This window comes from Ambystoma mexicanum, chromosome 9, assembly GCF_040938575.1.
Source record: "Ambystoma mexicanum isolate Mex_15411 chromosome 9, UKY_AmexF1_1, whole genome shotgun sequence".
In the NCBI taxonomy this organism is placed as follows: domain Eukaryota; kingdom Metazoa; phylum Chordata; class Amphibia; order Caudata; family Ambystomatidae; genus Ambystoma; species Ambystoma mexicanum.
This window is the reverse complement of record NC_090931.1, coordinates 887,159,725-887,183,409: the sequence shown is the minus strand read 5'-3', so window position 1 is coordinate 887,183,409 and position 23,685 is coordinate 887,159,725.

Below are 23,685 nucleotides of genomic sequence, written 5' to 3'. Positions count from 1 at the left end.
CATACTAGTATCGTCGTTATACTATGTTTTTTACTCCAAAGGGGTGTGGGGTATGTTATGCTATTAGGCATTTTTATAGCGCCTTTTACCATTTGTATGATTTCAAAGAGCTGTGGGTTGAACGCCCTCGGGGACTGTAGTCTAGGTCAGCGGAGAGAGTTGGGTAGGAAATAGTGATTGGATGCCCTCAGTATGTGTGCAGCCAGGGTGGATAAAGTTGTGCAGCCAGGGCAGATTAAGAGACTTGAAAGGCAAGGAAAGAGGCAGATTACCAGATGAGAGGGTAGGAGGAACAGGAGACTGCACAGCAGCAATCTTTGTTTGCTGATGTTGCGTGTAAGACTGACCATATATTTGACAACTAGGGGCCTCATTAGGAGTATGGCGGTAAGGCAACAACGGCGCCGGTATCGCTGCCGGCACGGTTGCTGCCGTACTGCCATACTAGGACTTCTGCTCGCCGGTGCCCTTGCAGCCACCTGGTCTGACCAGGTGGCCGTACCGGCACCCGCAAGCAGAACATGATGGTAGCAACGATACTGTTATAGACGATGCCGGTGCTACCAACCTCCTCATTCCCATTGAGCCCTATGGGGGCTCAAATGGGAATGGGGACGTACCGGCTCCAGCACCTGCACAAGGGGTATTACCGGGTCCGCCGAGGTCGGAATGGCCCAGTGATTCCCCTTTCATGGTGCCGGAGCCGGATGCGAGTTTGGGGGTAGCCTTGCCGGTAGAACCGGCAAGGCTACCTCCAACCTCGTAATGAGGCCCTATGTCTTTGATAAAAGGGTTTTACGCTTGAATCATTAGGTGCATAATGCACATTGAGCTTAATGCTCATTCCTTTCTTCACAACTCTCAGCCTACTATTACAATAACCTTTAATAGTGAGCCATGTATACTGGTGCAGACAACCTCGCAATTTGGATGTGAGGATAGAATGGCTGTGACATCAGTCACTGGAGAGAAGGTTTCCTCTCTTCACGCAGAGGTTTCAGAGGGTCCAGGTGAAGGACCTTTCCTAAAGCACAGATAGCCCTCAAGAATGATATAAGTACATGGGATTGTTACATACATGTAAACTAAACCAAATGTTAAAAAATAACCTTGCTTGCTTTAGCCATGCTTAGCGCCTGCAATATTAACAGAAACAGGGGCATGCAAAAAATAAACATGGTACCATTAATGTATATCCACTAATATGAGGCAATGAACACAAACATAACCAACAATGAGCAGAGATATGTGCTGCAGTAAGCAAACAGCAGAGATCTGCAAAAGGAGGTATTGACCGGCACAATATGAAGCAGATTAACCAATAGTGATCAGCACATTATAGTGAATTGTGAGTGACCCGTACATATCAGCCAGGGAGACAAGTTAGCAGGTTATCTGGCTAGATTTTGAAGAGGGCAGGGCATTTTTCATTTTCTGAGGGCACTGAATCTCCTTTTTGAAGGCATAAACTTATTTTTTAGGACACATGTAACTATTTTAAGAAAACGAGACTTAAACGGAAGGGCAGACATTGAAAGGCAGGGTCTTGCACCCTGCATAGGAGTTCTGGGGCGCTCCCAGAGTAAGTGCTGGGGCAGTGCATGAGGTGGAGTGGCCAATGCAATGAGAGATGTAGGGTGACTAGTGAATAAGGTATGATGGCCAGTGAGACAGACTTGAAAACGGGTGAAAGAGGTTGTCCATTGGATGAAGAAGGGTGATATGGTGGCAAGGTAGCGTGATATGTGATTGAGGTGGGGTCATCGGTGAGCAAAGCATGGCATGCACTGAGTAAATCAAGGTGGCAATGTAAAGGTACCAGGTTGACTAGTGAATAAGGGAGAGTGACCAATGAGTCTGGTGGATTCCCAAGGAGGGACACAAGTAAATGGTGAATGAAGGAGGTTGACCAGTTAATCAGGTAGGATGGCTAGGGGATGAGCCATGGGCCAGCTAATGAGGCAACGAGTAGCGGGGAGTGAATGCTGCAGTGAAATCAGTAAATGGGGCAGGCATAATAGTGAACGATTCAATGATCAGTGAATGTAGCACTGGGCATGGAGTAATGCAGGGAGGCATTTGAATGAGGCAGTATGACCAGGCGAATGGCTAGAAGATTCTGCTCTTGCAAATAGCCACCCTAATTCAATACGCGGCAGTGTGCGAGGGGTTTGGCAAGAAGAGGCAAAATAAAAGGGTCACTTATTTGGCATAATATACACATCCCCATGTTAATCTTTTCATTAATTATGTCACTTAACGTACCATTTTCAAATTATGTGAGGAAAATGCATGTATCCATTTCAGGGGGGTTTGTGATGTCACGTCCTATGCTGCCTACCTTCGCCAGGGTATATTTAAATGTCAGCTCCTCTGGGCAGATGAGCACTCTCCAAATGACACATAATCGAACAAACTATGTTGTATCTGGAGTTTGTTCTTACAAAGCACCAGCTAGTGGAGGAAGAGTGCTCTGCAATGATTCTGGATGGTGGGGTTGGTTGAAAGTTGCTTTCATTCATGGAGAAGTGGTGACATATACATTGCCTTCCCAACCCTCTTCCTTGAACCGGTGCTGTCGCGACTGCAGCATTGTGACATCGAGACAGGCAACTTGTTTGTTTGTTTGTTTGTTTGTTTGTTTATTAATTTGATATGCGCTCCAAGCCCTTGGGCAGCCGGGCGCAACAATACAAGAAGACTCAAAGCTTAGTTACAGTGCCTGTCGCAGGCTGGTACATACATGTGAGTACAGTGTGTGTAATACAGTGAATTAGCGGTACAGACATTGTCATTCGTGGATACAGGTGAATACAGTGTGAGTACAATACAATGAGGCAGTAAAGACATTTGCCATAAGTAAAGCATAGAGGGTATAATTGTACAGATACAAAATAGGTAAGTCGCAGTAATAATGTTAGGTGCAGTGTTGTCAGGTAGAGTGGTTATGGGTCATTAGAGAGAAGCCATTTGAGAGCATTGATTCTAATTCTGGCGTAAGGTAGGGGACGTCGGAGGTCTATTGGGAGTGTGCTCCGTGATTGTGCAACTTTGACTGGGAAGCTTGTTCCTCCAGCTGTGGTTAGTTTAAATCTAGCGATTTCGAGCAGGAATGTGTTGGTAGATCTCAGCGGTCGGGTTGTGGATTTCCTGGAGATTTTTTCTGATAAGTAGGGAGGTGCTAGATTGTTTAGACATTTGGAGGTAATAGATATGGTTTTGAGGAGGATTCTGTCCTTTATTTTTAGCCAATGGGCCTCTTTCCGGAATTTAGTGATGTGCTCTCTGTAAGGGATGTTCAACGCTGCTCTGAAGGCGTTGTTTTGCAATCTTTGGAGTTTGTCAGTGACATACTTATTGGCTCCTGAGTACAAGGCGTTGCAATAGTCTAGTCTAGATATGATAAGAGCATTGGCCAGGGTGATGCAGCTGGCACTGGAGAGGAATGGTCTGGCAGCTCGGATTAATTTACAAGTGTAAGCTGTTGAGGAGGAGAGGGAGTTGACTTGCTTCTTCAGGGTGAGAGAAGAGTCCGGATAGAATCCTAGAGTTTTTACCTAAGGCATAACCTTAATGATATTGTTGTCAATGTTAAAGGATGCGTAGTTTGAGGTTAGTTTCTTTAGGTTAGAGTTAGAACTTGCCGCTAGTCCATATATATGTATATTGTAAGGGTGTGGAACAAGAAGACTGACACGCAGGTGGTATGCTTTTGGACAAAGACTTTTATTTGTGAGAAAATAAAGAGAAAACATACCTATCCCTAACTCTAAGAGGGTTTTCCCTGCCTCAACAAAATATTAAGCAACTGTCAGAATGTCTGTAACTAAAAAGTCCACCATCCCACGTCAAAACCATACTTCTATCCCTTACACTTATAACCAAACTAAACTGGATTTGTCTCTTCTGGGTCCAGAGGAATGACCCCCTTGTTCGGGATGGGTATAGCTCACAAGGTAGGGGGAATGTCTCCTTTCCCCTGCCCTATCCCAGGGATTTGATGAGCCTCTTGTGAGGGGTCAGCAATGAGAGGTGGACACAAAGTGGTAATGTTCTCAACATTAGCCATGTTTAATAAAAGAAAGAGGGGTTTGGATAAAGGCTTATCTTTCCCTATCCAAGAGAGAATGTCCCTGACTATGAAACTAAAAGTAAAGCAAATTGACCTTGTCTCCAAAATACAACTGACCCCCACACTAACATACAGAATCAAACGATACAAGGGAAATGTTCTTGTTTTCAATTCAACAAAAATGTGCAAAGACACACATCTATATATAAATACGACAACAATCCTTGGAACGCTGTCATGATGCCTGCCCCGTGAAGCCAGACCAGGCCCAGCAACCCCGGAAGCAGGCATCATGCCATTTGGAACATGCCCAAAAACCCCAATTAGGGGCTGTTTGGGTGCAGTCCTGGCGCCTATGGCGCCAGGCTCATAAGGATAAAGTCAGTCCTTGTGCCATGGGCGCCAGGCTCATTTCAGAAAACTTACCTAATGCAGACCATGCTGCATACTCACCTGGTGCAGACCATGCTGCACGAAGCCACAAGCCAAATGGGGTTTAGGAGGGACTATTTTACCTAAGGGACTACTTTTTTCTCGGGTGGGGGCTGTGGAAGAATACTTACCTGGGACTTCTTCCTAGGCTATTTAAACCACGCCCGGACAGCCACACGTGCTTTGCGTTATTCTGCATTCAGCAGCGTAACGCTCACCGTGCCTCCAGCATCTTCCAGTCTTCAGCCACGCCCGCTTCAGTCCTGGACCACCTGGAAACGAAAAGAAAGAAGGAGAAGAGGTTCAAACTTGAAACCTTACCTGAATTCTTGATCCATCGCGCCGTCGATCTTGAAGAAGGAGTCATCGCACGCGCACCGTCACGCACCTCGCAGCGCCGCGCTGTACTCACCATCCAGTGCAGCTTTTCCTCACTCCATCGCAGACTCTGCATTTCCAAACTGCTCTGCGATATCTAAGGAGACAAGTAAAGCCAGGTTAGCACGGAATTTAAAAGGGCAATACAAGCTACCCGCAAAGACTTACCGGATTACCACGGGGGTACCTGATTAACCGCAGGGGGAACTCACCTCATATCGGGTCGGCGCAGTTAACTCTGCATCATCGCCGTACCCCGACCCCTAAGGGGAAAACCACTATAGACTTACCTGACGCTCGATGCAGGATGGAGAGCCCACCTTTCTAAACCATCAGGTGAGAACAAGAGGGAACATCGGGAGTGGTCAGTGGGCAGACAACGGGAGTGGAAGGTGGGTTAACGCTCGAATTACGGGAGGTTAATTCCCTTTCTCCTTTGCAGAAAGATATTCATATGAGCCGACAAACGAAGTAAGTGGGGGTGTCCAGTCAGTCATCTCGGCTCTACGTGGCACCAGGCCGGTCCAGATCGACGTCCCCGTGGGAACCAGGTGAGCGTAACAACTCACACCACACCCACAACCAGTGTCCGAGTAAGAGTAATGAACGGAATTATGGTGGACAAAGAAAGCAGTCGGGATGCGGAAGCTTCCGCTTTGTTCAGTGAAGCTATAGGACCCCAAATAACAAAGCAAACATAACGAGGACAGCAATGTCAACAATCTAAATCGGTACAACAAACAATGTTTATATTAGAGAAATTACACAAAAAGGAAACAAATAAATGGTGGGAAATAAAGTCCCTCCAAAACTATATAGACAATAAAAGAATCCCAAGAGGGTTGAGAATATTGACTATTCCCACTTATGAAGATCGAGACCCGGAAATGTTACAAGAATGGAGGGAAGCAACCAAGGAATATTCTGGGTACACTGGTAAAATATGAAAAAAGTGACAGAGCAAAAGCACTAAAAAAAATAGAGGAACTGGAGGCAGCAGTCTACACAGGGTCAGATGCAAACACTGCGAAAGAATTAAAAGTATATATGGATAAAAATATTTCCAAATCTGAGGAGGAAATCAAAGACAGAAAACAAAGAAAATGTTTGCACGGATTATGCCACAGGACGAATATATACTTTTGCCAAAAAATATGATATGGTGAGAAAAGGTTTTTAAACTCAAAAAACAGTGCAAACATCGGAAAATGTAGACCCAGATTCAGAATCAGAAGTGAGTGCAGGCTCCTCCACAGATACATCAATGTCAAGTAATAATGAAGAAACACCCATAAGGTTACATTTTTTTGAAGAAATTAGGTTGTTACACCAAGTGGGAAAAACAACACAGGGAAGAAGTCAATACAGGAACAAACAAAACCCTGCCACACAAACAAGAGGAAGAACAAACGAAGGGCGAAGAGGACAAAGGAAAGGCCAGAAAAAGAAGTCACTCGTCACGCCATCAAATGCGCTCTGGGAAGAACAAGAAATAATACAAATGGATCAAAAACTTCAAATTGTAAATTTGTCAAAGAAAATATTAACAAACATGGAAACAAATTTATTGGAAAAGGGATTGTCCTTCTGTCTGATCTCCAATTACAATTATACACAATCCAGAATAGGTTTGCATTGTTTCACCAGGAAATTAAGACTCGCAAAGTATTTTGCTAAGTCAGACAACACTAAACCTGAAATAGAAACAAATAAGATGCCGTCAAAATTGACAATTCAAGATATACCAACTTTGAATACATTGGAAGCGTGGTACACAGAGAAGATGATGGACCAAATGATAACAACTCAGATCAGGATCAATGGACTGCTCAAGTACCAACAAATTTGATAACAGATATGAAAGCACCGAGTGCTCTTCGGAAAAAATCCAAGTTCAGTCCACAAGCACAAAGCACACCACACATTGACCTATTTGAGGATCTTGTCATAGAGGAATTTAAACAACTTGCCTCACACTCATGCCAAATAAATCACAATATAACCAAAGAAGAACGAGAAGCTATTACAAACTTGCAGAATGATGACACAATAGTAATAAAAACCACAGATAAGGGAGGAAATGTAGTGGTTTCGAATTCCGAAGCTTTAAGACAACTAAGAAACAATGATCATTATCAGAAATTGGCAAAAAATCCATACATGGATTATAAAACAGAATACGATATCAAACTAAACAGTTGGCATGAAGCAGACCTGATCACCTGGAAAAATAAGAAATATCTAACCAAAGATTTTCCTATAACCCCAATCATTCACTTCATACCAGAGTTACATAAATCCAGTACCAGACCTCCGGGCAGGCCGATAGTGGCCTCAATTGGCTCCCTTCTAGAGACTACTTCTAAACATTTGGACAACTTTTTGTTCCTTTTTGTAGAAACTCTTGCCTCATACACAAGAGATACAACAGACTTCTTAATGCAAATAGACAAAATACTGTGGAAATCAAATTATCTATTGGTTACATTAGATGTAGTTTCCCTGTATATGTGTATTGTCCATCAAGACGGGATGGAAGCAATTAAAAGATATTTATCGACAAGATTGTTAAGCTTCAGAGAACACTCTCTAATGTTGTTGGAAATGCTGACATTCTGCTTAACACATAATGCATTTATGTTTGATGGCCAGTACTATACACAGATATGCAGTACAGTGATGGGCACAGCGGTGGCTCCAACATTCGCAAACCTATATATGGGGGCCGGTTCTACGTTATTTCGCCGACCTATTTTTCAACGTGGGACTTTTCATCGTCAGAATTTTCATCGCCAAAAACCCTGTTTTATTTTTTTATTATGGGGGGGTTCCCCCACCCAGTCCCCCCATTACTATTATAATCATACCCCAACCGCTACAAAACACCCCCCACAATAAAATATTGAAAAATTGAAAAAACTCGGTTTTTGACGATGAAAATTCTGACGATGAAAAGTCCCACGTTGACAAATATTTCGGCGAAATGCGTGTATACCTGGGGGCCTGGGAAGAGAAACTGTTTGCAGATGAGACAATAGAAATGTATACCAATAAAGTAATTTTATGGCATCGATACATTGACGATTTATTCATTCTGTGGGAAGGATCAGTAGGCGAATGGAAAGATTTTTTCCAAATTATTAACATGCAAAGTTCAAGCCTAAAATTCACATAAAATCACAATCAAAGTGAAGTCATCTTCTTAGATATCAAGATAAAGATTGTGAACAATGAAATTACCACAAAGGTATACAGAAAACCAACAAGTACAAATACCGTCCTGCATGCACAAAGTGCCCATCCGGCAAACTTAAAAAACAGCATACTATACGGAGAATTTCACCGAATGAAGAGAAATTGCAGTGAAACATCGACTTTTGAGCAAAATGCCAAATTGACAGCATCCAAGTTTGTAGCCAGAGGATATAATAAGTCAATCATCAATAAAGCATATATTCAGTGCAACAAACAAACGAGACAAGAAATTCTCACAAAAACAAATAAAAAAACAGGTGAGGATTAGAAAAACAAGAAAGAAAATATAAGATTCATTACATCTTTCGATAACGGAGCAAAGAACATAAAAAGAATATTGTCAAAACATTGGCAAGTCCTAAGGAAAGATCAAGACATTACTTCACTGCTAAGCACAAACCCGAGTGTAACATATAGAAAAGCAAAATCTATTCAATCGAAAGTGTCTCTAAGTTTGTTTCAAACGAAATCCAGATCGAACTGGTTTCCGGATAAAATCAAAGGCTTACAGAGATGTGTCAAATGTAAAGCGTGCAAATTTGGGGAAAATGCAAACAATACAAACACCCTCGTACAGGATCAAATGTGGAAATCACAAAAACTATACAGCGCAGCCCAAAATTTGTGATATATGTAATCGATTGCAGCTGTAACCTTTGGTACATAGGAAGCACCAAATTGGAAGTCAAGATCAGAATATTGCAGCATCCAAGAGCAATCAAAAATCAAGATCCAACTTACCCTCTAGCAAAACATTTTGCAGAAGTGCATAAAGGAGTCATACAGTCATTAAAATACTTTGGCATTGACCATGTCCAACCACATCCGAGAGGAGGTGACAGAGAGAGGCAGCTGCGACAAATGGAAAGCAGATATATAATCGATTACAATACCAAATCCCCAGGGGGACATAATAAAGATGAAGAACTTTACACGTTTATAGGAGAATGAATCAGATTACCAATTATGAAGAAATTGAGACGTCTGTTGTAGATCAGAAATGACAATGCTGTCCAAGACATTTACACACAAAAAAAAATACAAATCAGATATGTTAATTGCACTATTTTCCTTGAAGCAAATGAGATATGAAGTTAATACACCAATAGGATCATTAAGTGCACTCAACAGAAGGAAAGATCAGCAATATTTGGCATAGCGAACTGAACAAATGTTTGTTGTGTTACCATTTTTTAAACTTCAACTTTTGTTATATAGTTTTTTATGTATGTCTAGTATAGGCACATTCAAAAGTCCCGGACACAGTATATGTTTTTTAACAAAAAAACTCTTTTATCACACAATGGAGTATGCCAGAATAACAAACCCTGACCTCCTTCCAAAAAGTCAAAATCCTTGCTTGAAAACTGTCTGTACCATAATACCTAACAAATGATATTTTTTGTACAATGGTGGACATGATTTATTCCTGAGAATATAATATGCAATATTTTTTATGATGATTTTAGAAAATGATAGCGATTTTGTACATTTCGATAGTTGTCTCGGATAATTCTATCTGTAAAATAATATATTAAGAACATCTAACATGGTATGACTATGCACTTTATAAAGTAAGGGCAATTCTTTGTCCAATCTATGTTTCTGAAACTCATAACAACATTAGACACCGTACAAACATATCATTTGCATAATCAGCATCTCAGCATGGTATGCACAAAGCACTTTATTAAGTTCAGGCACTAAGCACTCCATTCAGCTCAGGTAACCAACCAGGCATCTTAAACCTCTAACGGCACTAGACACTTTCCAAACGCAACATTTGCACAATTAGCATTCCAGTATGGCATGCACTACGCACTTTATCAAGTCAAAGCACATTTTTTGCACAATGAAGTTTTCAAACTTTTAACAGTATTAGACACTTGTATCATGCATTCTATAAAGTTAAAACAGTGTTTTTATCTATTATATGCACTAACGTGTTAGATCATTACTGTGCACTTACTTATTACATCATCATATTTTGATATGTCAGTGTCACAAGGCAATAAACTGCCAAGGTTTCTCATATTCTTAATGCCATTAGACACTGTCCAAATATAACGTGCACCAGGTGCACCATGCACGCCATTAGGTCCATAGGTCCAAGCAATACTTTACATAACTACGTTTTATAAACTTTTAAAAGTATTGGATACTTGCATTGTGGACTTCATAAAGTAGAACTAGTGTTTAAAAACATCAGATTCACGAATACACTTGAATCGGTGCATTTTTATATATAAGTATAAGTCATAAGGCAACAAATTTACGAGCTCATACAAGTCCAATGGCAAATGTAAAAATTAAATTAAATGTCATTGGAAATCCAACATGGCTGCCTTTAGTGGTTAACCAGTGCAAAATGAATGTGCCATCTAGTGTTTCCAAGTAAAGGAAGGGACTTACAGGGAAACAGGAAACTGGTCAAATAGAAAATCCACATTGTGTCATTTACAATCCGACGAAGCCCGGTTTGGGTGAAACACGTTATTGTGTGTCTGTTTTTTGAGCTGTCCGCATATAAGCAAATAAAGGACTATTATCGTGGTGAATGCGGGCGTGGTTCTTGGATTAGCAATGGAGGAGTGCCGTTGTAAACTGCTCAATTGCAGTTTTGTTTGAGATATATATATATATATATATTGCAACCAAACAAGTCTTGTGTCCAAGGTTTGTTCCTTTCCTCTGAACTGTTTCAAAAAAAGTTTTTAGAATGTCCTGTTTCACCAATGTTCTATTAAAAGTAATGGAAATGTCTCTTTCACTTAATGTTCTCCTCAAGATGGCAAAGCAAATGTCCTTTCTACAACACAGTTTGGAATTTACCAAAAGAAAGTCTTTTATGATTTTCAGAAGGACCAAACAAAAGTATTTCCCACACGCTGGTTGGAATTTAGCAAGAGCAGGTCTTTCCTAATTTTCAGGATGGTAAAGCAAATGTTCAATTTGAACAAAGATTTGACATGGCTAAGTATCCCCTTAAAACAAGATTGGAATTCATGGTATACGTTCCTGCCAGGAATTCCCCAACTGAACAGATATCCTGGTTTACTCTCCTGCCAGGAATATCTCCCTTTTGGTCCTTGCAGATCCCATGGTATGCTCTCCTGACAGGTATCTTTTCCCAAAAAGGTTCACTACCTGATGTACATCTTGTATCAGTTCTGGCTTCACTGGTTGAACTTTGTTGACTGCAGTTAAAACGTGTTCCAACTTCGCCACACTGACATCCCACATATAGAGGTTTGCTCAAGTTCTGTCTGTCAACTTCCTTCTCAATGTAGATTGGTTTTTGGCAATGTTTGTTCCAGGTTTCTCCAAATTGACAAATCATATAAGAAGAATTGTACAGGTTTTGCCCTTGTATCTCTTCATTAAAGTATTTTGACTTATGGCAATGCGGTTTTCAACTACCCTCAAATGTACATCTGATACAAGGAGAGTTGTACCACCTTTGCCCTTGTACTTCAAATCTACTTGGGCAATATTCAAAATATTTTCCCAAGGGGATTCAATTACTTGTGGGCACCTCCCCATGGCCCCCAACTACCCTGGGTTGACTCACCAGTTCTACATGTAGCAGCGTCAAAGGTTTTCTGTTTGGTAGGCTTCTCCCATCAGGCCAGGTCTCTCTCGGTTCCCACGTCATCTTTTTACTGCTTTGCCGATGGAACTGTTTCCTTTCCACAAGACTGCGTCTGCTCCGGTTCCGCAGTGAAGGTTTTTTGTCTAACAGTCCCTCCAGGGCCCCCGCTGTGAGTATACCAGAGTTTCTCTCCTCCGGCACCTTACACCTCAAGGTGACTACCTCCAAGCATCTCTACTTTCCAGCATGGCTTGTCTCTGTAATTCTGCTTCTGCCCCTGGGTCTGCTTCCCACTGCACACTCTCTGCAGCTTGCCTCCACTTCTCCTTAACCTTCCTACACCTGTAGGTGATTTTGGAATTTAAATGTCCCATGCAGCTGATTGAGTGATTGACAAGTAGACTGCACGTTATACTTGGCATCACTGTTACTCCACGTTTTCTCCCTGCTCCTCCCAGTTCCAACGCTTCCCCGTTCCACTACTAATGCTTTCTGTGAATTGGAGTTACATAGTGAAATATTTTTGTCGGTATGCAGTGATAAAATCGCGGCAAAAATGTCACCTGTACAAATAATGCTGTGGTTTGACCTGGTAAAGGTGTACCCCATTATCCCATTTGATGATATAATGGGTCCGGGGGTTGCGGGGGGTGTCCCCCGCATCCTTTACATGGATTGTGGTGGCAAAACCACAGCCTTTTTGCCGCAATATTTTGTGTCCATGGCCATTTTGCCGCAATTTTAACACATGGAACCATTTTTGTCTACAAAACAATCATCATAAACATCAGATGTCAAATGTGGTTTAGAGGCGTTATGCATATGTGAAGAATGAATAAAGTTCTGTTTGAGATGTTTAAAAGAAGTAGGTTTTAAGTTCTTACAATTAAGTATCATGAGAGGACAGTTCAGTGAAGTCAACCCTTTACTTCCTCGTCCCACTACTACTAGTTCTATTGGTGTGTCATAAGTACATGAGGGAATTTATGGGGTAAGAGGAAGGTAAGGAAGGCGAGGGGAAAGTGGTGGGTGAGGGTTATACCATGTTGGCCCATGATGTCCTCCCAGTATCTCATAGGGGGAATCCCTCCCCATAAGATGCTACAGCTGAGTACCACCCGCAAGGGGACTATCGGGTTGTGCCCTCACCTACATGGCCTCATGGAACGGGTCTTTCCCTCTGGGAGAAGGGACTACATCAGAGGATTCGTTACAATATATATAAATAAAAACCAGAAAGGTCCGCTGCTAAGAGTGCAGCAGAAATGGACTGTCGCACAGTGGCAATTCATCCCGCATAGAATATGAAGGGTAAAGAGAACTGACGCAAACGTACATGTTTCCAGGTATGTTTATTTACTCATCCTGCTGAACAAACCAATGGTTCCATATATATATATATATATATAATAAATAAAATTAGGTAACTACCCGAGAACAGAAACACATTATGAGTTTATTTTTCAAGATTGAATGTGTAAGAATGAGTCATTTCCCTTGTAATTGTTCCTCACTGAAACTCACACTAGGTCACACACGGTTCTTGATCTTGCTTAGAACCCTCACTAGCTTGACGAGAGTCCCCATTTGGTAACCGCTCTGGCTCTCCGTATTAGGCTAGTTCTCTGGGACTTTAACTTCCCAAAGGTTATTGTTCTGGGACTCAGCCACACGTGGTGATTACTATTTCAATAAGTCCGCATTCTGATCCTCATCCTCTTGGTATTTTTAGAGACTATAATTCCCAAAAGAGAATGTCTTTGATACCGACTCCCTTGGTATTTCGTAATGACTAGACTCACCACGATCAGCACTTCACGTGTATTATTCAGTATGGGTTCAATGGTGGAGAGGAGTGAAACAGAACGGCATTGCTTTTTATACATTTTACAAACAGTGGATTTTACTATGGTGGAAGGTGTCATTAACCCTGTAGTGGTTAGTATAAAAAGGTATTACGTTATTTTACGTAGCATTTGTATGGTTTGGATGACGAACCCTGATGAAGAGTGTTACTCGACATGTGTTGGATAAAGAAAGATTATTCTGCTACATCATTCAGTACAAGATGATTACCTGGTTGTTTTGAAAAAAGAAAAAGAAAAAATTAGCAAAAAGGAACAAGAATAAAGGGGTTGAATTTATGTTATAGCCAGTGGAGGTGACAATGGATGATGACACTATACCAGTGAAACGTGTTAGTTAACAAGGAAATATAATCAATATATTTACTCCAATGGAGAATTAAGGGCAGTGTGCAGTAATTGTCAACATCAAATACCTGATGTGCCCCCCTTTGGCTTGACATTCAGTAGGTACTTAGCTCTCTGGTACCGTGGCCTGTTCGCACCCACACATCTATTTCAGAAAGATGTTCTACAACAATTGAGATGATAGTGTGACTTTGTTATAATGGTGAACAGGGACACAAGCATTTGGATATCATTGCCCTTACCACGATGCCTCTGCATTATGCCACTTTCTGGATCATAATGCCAGCAGTTTGGATACCAGAGTATTGCATCCTCCATTCCTTAACTATGCTTCATCAACAGATTTCCACTCGATTTGTATTCACTCTCCGTCTGCACGTGCTCTTGCTCCACCATTGCATTCATATTTGCCCCGGGCTCGCTTTCTCTGAAACCCTCTTCCTGCATCACTGGTTACTATTGTTCCTGTGGCATTGGCACTTGCAAACATGCCTCTCTCTGTAATCCTCTTCAGTCCCAATGGTTGATGTTCTTAAGTACGCGGCACCCTTACTTGGCCAGTATCTTTCTATGTAGCCCTCTTCCACTTCAAGGGTTAATTGTCTTAAGCATGCTGTGGTCACTTGCAGCAGCGCCTCCCTCTGGGTTGGATGTGTTAGCATGGCATTCTCACTTCCCTCAGAGCGTCTCTCCCTCTAAACAGCCTTTCTCCTCATTAAGACGTTATATTCTTCATGTAGCATTCCCACTTGCAACAGAGGGTCTATCTCTAACCCCCTCCCTTGTGTCTTAATTGTCTTAACGTGGCATCCGTACTTGCAACAATGTAATGCGGATTCCAAAGCCTTCCTTTGCCAAATTCTGCTCCCTCCTTCCTGCATGTTTTCCAATCTTGCACTCTCTATCCCTCAGCATACCCTCTGCACACCAGGCCTGTAAACCCGGCATGTCCTCCTGGGTCCACTTTTTTCTCTGCTCCCTCCCGCTGCTTTCGGACCGGGCTATTCTCCGTTTCCCCACCGCACTGATTCCCTTGCCTCCAGGTAGAGCGTCTCTGTTCAGACTCTGGCGTTCTCAAGTAGGCTTCTCTTGCTGGCAGCTCTGCTACACGAGTGTGGGTAATGCTGGCACATCCTCTGTCCTCCAGACTGCTAGGTCCTCCCAGCTTCTCTATCCTCCCAGTCTAGCACCAGGCTGCAGATTCTTTCTTGCTGCAGTATGCTGGGTCAATGTTAGCCATCACTGGACTGACCCTCACTAATGGCTAGGACATCCGCTGTTTGACGGTGTTCCACTAAAATGTTTACGCAGTGTTTGCAGAACTGACCAGTGGCGGCTGGTGAGTTTGAAAGCTGGTGGGGCGTAAATTTTGTAGGTAGTGCGCGCTGCGCGCGAGCCCACACGCCCCAAAGGGGCTGCGGGGGGGGGTTCTCCCCCCGTGAAACTTTTGGAAAAATGGCCTACAAAATGTGCAATTTACTGTCCAAAAAACCCACCGAAATATGAAAAAAAGCATTAGGTTTTACATATTAATGGTGGTACACTATTCTTACGTGTGCAAGATGTTTTTGATGGTCTGTAAATATAAAGCGAGAGACTGATCTGAGAAAGGGCAACATAGGCTAGGCTCAGAGCAGACGTTAAGGACAGAGTTAACTGCTTGTAACATTGAAGCTGCACCAGAATAATAATCTCATTACAATGTGTAAAGAAGTTAGATGCCCCCACACAAGTGAGTTTGCCCTTTCCCCAAAGTCTCTGAAGATACCCTCCCTACATTTGAACGGTTAGGCGGCCCTCCACCCCACCAAAATGTGTTGCCTTATTTATAAAAAAAACAACAAAACAAACTTAAATGTTATGGTTATTGACCCACCCATTGACTACCCATGGCCAAGCTAATCCCAATGGTGATTCCCACCCACTTCCTACCCTTCCCCATGCAAAACACATCCTCCTGGGATCTCTTTAAGCTAGCTTTATCAAGCATAACCAACAAATATAACCAACAAACTGTGTGCTCGAAAGGCTTGACAGTGTTTTTTCAAAGCAATCTTCTCAGAATGATTGACTCAATTGTAGCAAAGTGGTGCATATTGCTCAGCCTGAATAAACATCCTCCATTTGAGCAACAGTAAATGTGATGCTGCGGCCTGGTGGTCACTCACTGGCAGTGGGTGACCACCACAGACCTCAGCAATTCATTCTCAGGACGTTGTTGGTTATGTTTTCAGGGGCTACGAGCTACAAATGCAGCCTTGAGGGACAGCATCAAACTGGCAAACGCAACTCTCATACAGTTGAGTGTTTAAAAATCAATTGCACCTCACCAGAGCCAGGCAGCAGCCAATGCATCGATGCTCGGCTGGGCTCTCGTGCGGTGCTAGACAGGCTAGCACTTAGGTGAGAGAAAGCCACAGCCGAGCGCCGATGCAGCTGCAGGCAGGGCCTACCCTACCCGGCCTCAGCCTGTCCACGGTCCACTACGGGTCACGACAGTCCCGACATTAGCGTAGCCCTGGACCATGTCCAGACCTAGCAACACCCACTGGACTGTGGACTGCATTTCCGAAGTGCATGCAGAATCCAAGGAAAGGGGAGAGGACCTCAAATATTAGCAGAGCAGAGTACTGGAGGGACGCTTTAAGATCAAGTCCAAACCTGTCCCACAACGTGCAAGCATATTTCACGCAGTGCAATTCTTAGCAAAATGAATGATTCCCTGATATTAATAAAACAGGACTACATTTGCATAAAGTGCCACGCCTCCTAGATGTTGAGGCACTCTATTTAACATATGCTGCTATTTCTCAACCCCAAGGCACTGGTCTTGTTGGCCTGAGTAGGTAAAAGGTCAAACTGTTCTGCCGGGTTTCGAGCCCATGGCCTGCAGGTGACAATTGCCTCTCTCTACCAAGCACATGATCCTAGCACAGCTTTCCAAGCAAGCACTGCATGGAAGCACACTTACCAGGATCTCCTACGAGCTATCAATTGATCCAGGGTCCCCTGCAGCTTATAGGACACAATGCCACTAAGAAAAAAGTGATTGGGCCGTTTCTGAGCTGATTAGTCTTAATCAATGAAGGCCAATGTGATACATTTACAAGCAAGCCATTGACACTGACTGCTTGCCTATTTACTGCATGCAACACTGTCCGCTAATGTTACTTTGGGTTTTGATCACAATATACTACAGTTCTGCAACCGGTGGCTCGCCGGATGTTTTGGACTGCTACCCCCATGATCCCATATCATTAACTTTGCTGGGTAGGGCTGATGGCAGATGTAGTCCAACACATCTGGACAGCCAGCCACACGCTGTAGGTGTCTCACTAAGCATTTACAAGGTGCAAGTGTGATTTAAAATTGTGGAAAGTCATAATTTCCACTTGCTTAAATTTCACAAAAGTGACGAATCCCATGGTCATAAAGTGTAAATTACAAGTGCTTAATGCACATAAGAATGCACATATTGCTGACACATAAATTACATGCATACCTGCACACCATCAGTGGTTGTGCCCAGCGGAGTGTCACAGAAGGGACACAGGATGGCATTGTTGGTGAACACCCACACACAGGTATTCACAAACGTGTCCAATGCCATCCAGCACATGCACACATCGAGCACAGAACTGAATTATCTGAGCATTATGAGTGCACTGCAGTGTAAGTGGGAAAGGACTCCTGTTGGGGTAATATCGGCAGCATGGGTGACGTAAGCAGCAGCGCTATTGGGCTACAGATGTATAGCCACATGAGCACACTCAAACGTGAACACGTTCAATGTAATGTCCGGCAGTCCCATGAATGCGTATTGCACGCATTGCATAGCGTATGCACAGTTGGGGGTCACACATTCAGGCGAAAATGCAAGAAGCAGAAACACACATAATGTCTGTTGTGTGAGTTATGCAGATGCTGCACAGGGTTCTAGAACAATCGGAATTTGCAACCCCACCTAGGCACAACTTACACGTAACTTAGGTTCGCAAGCTAGTCATTACCTTTACGAATCAGCCCTGTGCTGCCTTCAGACTAGTTGATTGCTAGCATAGTACTGTACATGCGGTTCTGGGAATGGTATAACGCAGGGTTGTCCAACTCCACGTCTCGGTAGGCCCTACATTCCCCAGGCAGTGCTAGGACTCGGAGTCGGGCGGTCCTCCTCCGACTTGTCCTGGGGAATTATAAGGCCTGCTGCCGCAGTGCACTCGCACACTGTTCAATTCATCATGAAATAGATGATTTTCTTTTCAGTTAAATTACTTAATTTAAAGGCTGGATGCAGCCTTTAAATTAAGTAACTTAACTGAATAAAAATCATCTATTTCAATCTCAGCAACCGTCACGCCACGATCTGTGGTGGTCACACTAACTGGCAGTGGGTGACCACCACAGACCGCAGCAATCCCTAATCTGGAGCACCGTGAGTCAAGAAGGTCCGACCGTGACCGGAGCCAGGCAGCCCAGGCCATCGACGCTCGGCTGGCTCCTCTCATGCTTGGCAAGCACTAAAAAGAAAGCCACAGCCGAACGCTGATGCGGATGCAGCAGGGCCTAGTAGCCATGGCGCACGGTCCAGAGGACCTGGAGGCTGGAGCACTCCTGGGGGAATGTTAAGGCCAGATTGCCGTGTATGACACGACCAACACTTTACTTACTGGCAGGCCCGGCGTAGGATTGTTGCGAACATCTTCGGCCTGTTTTAGTGGGCACTGGGCAGATGATCTGCTACACGAGTCACGAGTCTCTGGAGTCGAGCAAAGTTGAACACGAGTGTGACGATGATCCAAAGATGGCGCACGCACCCTGCGCCATCACCCCACCCCCACTCAAATGTCATTGGCTGGCAAACAGCCAATGACATTTCTGTATCTATGGCCAAGACTGTGACAGAGCAGACCATGGAATTGCGCTGTTTGCGCATATATTATTATTGGCGGGGCCAGCATTCAAGCGCCCCGCCAGCCTCCTAGGTTAAATGGCTTTTACGTAACGTGCGTGGAGCTACGAGCTCCAACACTTTACTATAAGAAAATCAGCGTAAAATGGGACGCGCCCCGCTGTGGCTGCCGGCCCTGATAAGGCAGTCACAGGCTAGCTGAGCTCACTCACGGTAAGGTATTTTATTTATTTATTGCGGTTTTGAAACGCGGATCGCTGCAGCGCTGCGCTGCTGATGGCAAATGCAATAAGTTATAACACACAGTCCACACACACACACAAAGAACTTCTAGAACAGAAGTTCAACTTAAAATACCTTAAAATACTTATACCTCGGTAGGGGGCACAGCGGGGGGGGGCGGCGCCCCCCCGCCCTATGAAAGCGGCCGCCACTGGAACTGACCCTACTTACTACACTTCCACTCATCTGCTTCCCCTTTCTCACTCTGTGGCTTTGCTTAGCTGTTCAAGAACAGATAATTCGTTGTGTTCTCTCCTCCCCCCTTAACTTTCCCATCTCCTTCTGCCCCACATGGGACTGCAGAAGGGGAAGAACAGCTGCCTTCAGATGTTCTTTTCCTGTCTCTTGCCAACATGGACCTGCTAAAGCAATAATCTCTTGATGGTTCCAGGCATCCCTTTTTGTTTGCTTTTCTTTTCTTTTCAGGGCTTACTTGGATAATCTGGAGCACCCCAGCTGGTACTAGACCTCCATTACTTTCTGCAGAAGCTGACTTTTGGGTGAGGTCTTCATCTGCTGGCAATGGTAGGCTTGACAAAGGTTTTCTGTTTGTTCATTATTTTGGGAGTGAGTTTCTGATATCTGTAGTTTCTGAAGACGCTCAGTTGTCCAGATTAATAGGGTCAGTTGACGTTGGGACATGGCTGAACTTTCTGAATCTCTGCTCCAACTAATTCTCTTTCCATCATTCATAATCCTTTTCATCTTTACTGTAGATGGTGTTCACTGGTTGTATCTGCATTAAGGCTAATGTCAGAAACTTGTGGGGCGCCATGTTGATGCCAAGCAGTTTTCTGTCACAGTAGGACTCTTCCAAGGCAGCCTGTGATTGACATCCTGCAGCCTTGGCATTCCTCACTTCTCTTGTTGGGGCTGGAGTCTGTGTGGCCGTCTCTTCTGCCCTTACTGTGATTGGCTTCTCACATTGCTCCAGCTTCAGTTATTCAAGTTTGGAGATCACCAAATGGGATCCAAGTTGTTACGGTATGTGAACCTTTTCCCCCCAAAGAAGTAGGGAATACCCACTGTAGTCATGGTGGGGGCAGGGAGGAGAGGAGCTTGTGCAAGTACACTGCCCCGAGACCCGAGATATTAACTTGTTTGCTTTGGGGTCCCTGCTGGCTTTCAACACCCCAGACCCTCTGTTAACTGGTCTCCTGGTATTGCCATGAACATGTATATTGGTAGACGTGCAGCGTGCATGGGGCAGTTTGCATTATAGGTCGTGTGTCAACGGTGACACTGTGCATTGGGGGACAGTGTGTGCATCCAGGCACTGTGAGGATAGAGGTAATTGACACATAAGGAACGCTCTGCATCCTGTGGTTAGTGACCTTGTACCTGATTGGTAGTTTGTGCCTTTCTGTGTCTGTTCCTGGTTTACAGCATCATACAGTTACTACCACTCGGTCTGGTAGCAAATCCCCCAGATTTTAAGTGACAGTTTGACAGAGTAGGTCTCCATTCTTAGAGTTCATTGGTCTCCATGGTGGATTTGGAGCATTTACTGTGGCCAGTAATTTCACCCTCATTAAATCCTTCATGTTATGGACCTTTAGGTGATTGCTGGAGGTTTTTCCTTGACTTTACCTCCTTAATCAGAATCCAGTAGTAGGTTAAAGCATTGGTAAACCCCTTAAAGCTACTTTGCTGTCATTTTTAAGTCGACTCATAATGAGGTCTTCAATCTTTGGTATTTGCCTCTGAGATATTTAACCTTTATTTTGCCACTAAATTTCTGGTTTTTCATGAAATGCTGTCCGATTTGACAACAGGAATTGTTTGACTGGAAAGTATTTTTGATTTCCATTCGTAAACCATTGTGATGCATCTTTCTGCTTTTTTATGACTAAACTCAGGCCTGATTTTGTTCGAGTTGGTGGTACACTTATTTTAGTCCCGACCGCTACAAATCCTACTGAAAAATAACTACAAGACAGTAAGCGGTAAACAGTGATTGATTTTGATCACAAGAAGAGGCGGGTCAGGTAGCAGTGAGTTTCTGAAATGTGGAAAACAAGAAGTCATTTTCATGCATGGAACAGCCTGCCATCATTACGGATATCCCAATAATAATTTGCATTTAAATAGCGCTACAAACCCTCAGGCGTCTGAGTGCTGCTTATTGTTACCCACGGTGTGTGGTGCTCAAAATGTAATTTGTTGTGTACATTTTCCAAAGTAGTTATGCACACACAGATATTTCATATGCATGCTGCGAAAGAGTCAGGCACGTGACCCTGTAAAGAGGTGATGGGGACCTCTTTCAAACTGTGGCTGGAGGCCTAGAAGGCTACTCGCCAGTTCCAGCTTTGCCCCAGAGGTGGGAGTCATATGCCGCAGCATGGTTTTTGACAGTAAACCCTCCTGATGCCACGGCATGAGTGTCTTGTTAGTCGTGCTTCGTACCCATTCCGAATGTTATTTCCTTATCTTTGCTGTGTATCTTGGCAGTGTCCTACACAAATGTAAAAGAGGAGTGTCCCCCATAATGGCAAGTCGATCTCGACTGCCGATACATAATCAATGTTTTATCCGTTTTTTTATTTTATCCAATATACCACATTGATCAATTGGCGCATGCATCATCAATCACTATTTATAATCCTAAAGGAACTATTTTAACGGTTTACTTTAAATAAAATAAAAAATGATGGAATGGTATTCTGTTTGGTCCTTCGTTTACACTTTCTATCAAGTTTTATTATCTCGTTCTTTTATTATTAGTATTTTAAGAGTCCCTTCTTTATTCATATTTTCATTTCCTTTGATTTGTACCTTCCTGATTGACGTCAATCTCCTGGTCAAAAAATCTACCAATCACCTTAATGTTTCAATATCATTTTATATCTATTAGTTTAAACACAACAAAAGCTTTATATTGACATTTACATAACCCCACACGTGCACTTATTCAATTTTACTGCGTACGCCTTCCTTTACTATTTTAGTACAATTTTAGTGCGTACCCTTCTGTCCCTCTTGGAACCAGGAATCGAGGTATCTACTTCGTCTCTTTATAACCCCCCCGCCCCCCAAAAAAGTCCTGTCACTTTGTATACTCATTATTTACAACACAATCCCTCCCTCCATTTTTCCACTATCGATGACCTACTTACGTACATGGCTCAGCTGAAGTCCCCCGGCATCAACTCTCCTTTAATTGACTAGTTTGCCTTTCATTCACGGGGCACCTGCGGGGACCGGACAGGAATTGCGTCAAAGGAGCACCTGCCGACCGTCTCTTCTAACATGTGTTTTCTGCGCTCTACTCTCCGCAGGAAGCTCCGCGATCCTCTAGCTAATGGCAGGATCAGTCGATTGTCCGGAAGTCTGGATCTGGGCCTGGGTCGATTAGACCATAACAATCCTCTGCTACCAAATGTGCTTTTGCACCTTGAAGCGTCTCTTGTGCTAGAGGGAATTAGAAATAAAGATCACAGACCAAATAACCAGACAGACTCAAAGAATATGGCAAAACACTACTTTAGTCAAAGTAGGGAGACCTGACAAACATTGGACTGATGCATGTACTCTCACAAAGCAGCTTGATTACACAGAGGTCTTTATACCCCAATGTGCGTCATCTATGATGTCATTCTACGTGGCAAAATACAAAACCTATCAAGGAGAAGGATTGGATAAGGGAACATATCTACTTATAGAATATACAAGGATTAATAAGTACATCATTGGCTACACCTTATCTGTAGGGCACACCTTAGCCCTACATACATACAGTTCTGATTATAATGGACAAACGGTCAGTGGATTGATTTTTGCAACATTGTATGTTAGGTTGTCCCTCAAACTCACTGATCGGTTGGCATACTATTCCAACCTTGGACCATTGACTCTTTTAGCAGCACGTAAGCACGTAAGCAAAAAAAACATAGGTGTTTGATTTCCATCAGACTACTCCCTGTTTTCCCAATTAGTGCATCACCTCTCATTGGTATGCTATAAGCCAAAGTCTTACTTTTGTAGTTGACCTTGTTGACTGCTCACTGGCCTGGAACATTCAAGAACATGTAAGCGCCCCACAATCTTTGTTTTAGGCTTAATGAATAGCCCTTTTTCTCATCCCCAAAATGACATGTTAGCAGATCACACATTTGTCAATTTAAGCTTTCTATTTTATGCTATTTGTTGTAATTATGCTGGATGCACTTGCTCCGCTTGGCCTCTAGAGACTTGCTTACTTCATCTCTCATGAACTTTGTGCACTTTTAATTAACCAACAGTTGGCTTTCGCAGATGTTGTCTTATTCTTCAATCTATGAGGAATGTCCCATATTCAGAGCGTATCCATGTAACTCCCTTTATGCTCTGTACTTATTCCTTGAAATAGCATCCTTTATTCTGGGCCAACCTTGACTCATTGTCGGTTCTGCACACAAAACGATTCTTCAGCGTCTCCTGATCATGTAGCCTTAGTCTGTTTCTGAGGTAGCCTGGTTGTATCAGACATGAATCGGCATCCATGTTCCTATCATGGCCGTCCTAACCACGATATATATACATTTGTAGCAAGCTTCTATATGTTTCCTTT